This window comes from Thamnophis sirtalis, unplaced genomic scaffold (genome assembly GCF_051295495.1).
Source record: "Thamnophis sirtalis isolate CommonGarterSnake01/CBP01778 unplaced genomic scaffold, rThaSir2_p1.2 scaffold_2, whole genome shotgun sequence".
NCBI lineage: Eukaryota > Metazoa > Chordata > Lepidosauria > Squamata > Natricidae > Thamnophis > Thamnophis sirtalis.
Genome location: NW_028261382.1, coordinates 114,366,106 through 114,367,865, shown reverse-complemented (window position 1 = coordinate 114,367,865; position 1,760 = coordinate 114,366,106). Strand labels below are relative to the sequence as shown.

Sequence of the window (1,760 nt, the reverse complement as noted above, 5' to 3'; positions counted from 1 at the left end):
GAATAGGTGCGAACTGGTAGGAACCCACCTCTGATTCGGGGACTAACTGTACAGCTATGAACATCTTAAACCTGACCCGCAGGTGAGAACAAAGACAATCTTATGTGTGCACAGTAATGGAATGGGATGGCCAAGATCCATGGAGATCTATGGAGATTCTCATCCAGGTAATCGTTGTCCCAAAGCTGCTTTTTCAAGAGGCAACTGGACTTTCTGGATTTTCTTTGAAGATGTTTCGCTTCTCATACTTACCTGACAGGGGAGATACCTTGATCATGAAGGAGGTTTTGCCAGGGTGAGGCTCATCCATTGCATTCCAGGTGCACTCCGGGTGTGCTGACCCCTGTGACTTCCCCAAATGTGGCACACTCAACTGCATAATTTGTAGTAGTGGGGGACTGCTTTCGCGCTTTCCCCTGTAAATTTTTAACTAATCAAAGAAAGAAGCAATCTGGAATTAAGAGAAACTTCTTTACAGTGAGGACAATTAACCAGTAGAACAGCTTGCCTTCAGAAATCGTGGACGCTCCATCACTGGATGTTTTTAAGAAGAGACTGGACAGTTACTTATATGAAGTAGTATAGGTTCTCCGGCTTGAGCAGGAGGATGGACTAGAAGACCTCCAAGCAGTGGTGAGATTCAGCCAGTTCACACCACTTCAGGAGAACCAGTTGTTAACTTTCTGAGCAGTTTGATGAATTGGTTGTTGGAAGAAATCATTAGGGCAGAAAACTGGTTGTTAAATTATTTCAATCCCACCAGTGTCTCCAAGGTACCTTCCAGCTCATTCATTCATTCATTCATTCATTCATTCATTCATTCATTCATTCATTCATTCATTCATTTATCCAAGAAACTTCTTCAGCTCAGACTGGATGGTGGGGAATGGAAGGATTTATACTTCTTGCAGGTAGCTGGTCATCTGCATACTTTCAGAGAATTGTTGAGGCCACTTGGGGGTTTATATGTGTTCTCAAGGTCACCAGAGTAGTGCAGATGGGTGTAGATCAGTGGTGGGTTTCAAAAATTTTTAGAACCTCTTCTGTAGGTGTGGCCTGCTTTGTGGGAGTGGCTTGCCAGCCATGTGACTGGGTGGGAGTGGCTTGCCAGCCATGTGGCTGAGTGGGAGTGGCTTGGCAGTCATGTGACTGGGTGAGCGTGGCCAACTTGTAAAATGTGGTGAAACTCACTTAACAACACTCTTGCTTAGCAACCAAAATGTTGGCTCAGAAACTCTGGCATTTGAAGCACGCAAATCTTAAAGCTGTCAAGTTACAAGACCCTTGCACCCCTGGCCCTTTAGAAAAAAACCCTCAGGAGTGTTCAAACCTGACAGCTTTAAGACTTGTGGACTTCAACTCCCAGAATTCCTCCTCTCACTCTTCATCTTGATGATGTGCGGACGGGCGGGGGGGGGGAGGGAGCTGGAACTGGTTCTAAACGGCACTGTAGATTTGCGAAACCTCTTCTATAGAAGAGGTTAGAACTGGCAGGAACCCACCCCTGGTGTAGATCCTTCTTGGAACTGCTGAAAGGACTGTGTTGTAGGCTGGAGATAGATGATGCCTTATTCCTCGTCCTCAGTTGAGAGAGGGCTGTTCAGTTTTGACACAGATGGTCTCTTTGACTCTTCTTTCAAACCAGCGGCCCTCTAATTATTAAATGTATGAGGGAAAAGAGCCCCCACCTGCCATCTGCAAGACAATTTCTATAACCATATCTGAGGCCACTAATAAAGTCCAGAGACAAGTAGGGCATT

At 45.6% G+C, this 1,760-nt stretch overlaps 1 pseudogene; it reads left to right on the top strand.

The window, feature by feature from the left end:
* Positions 1 to 244: 244 nt before the first annotated feature.
* On the top strand, positions 245 to 419 carry LOC148049135 (U1 spliceosomal RNA; annotated as a pseudogene).
* The last annotated feature ends 1,341 nt before the right edge of the window (positions 420 to 1,760 follow it).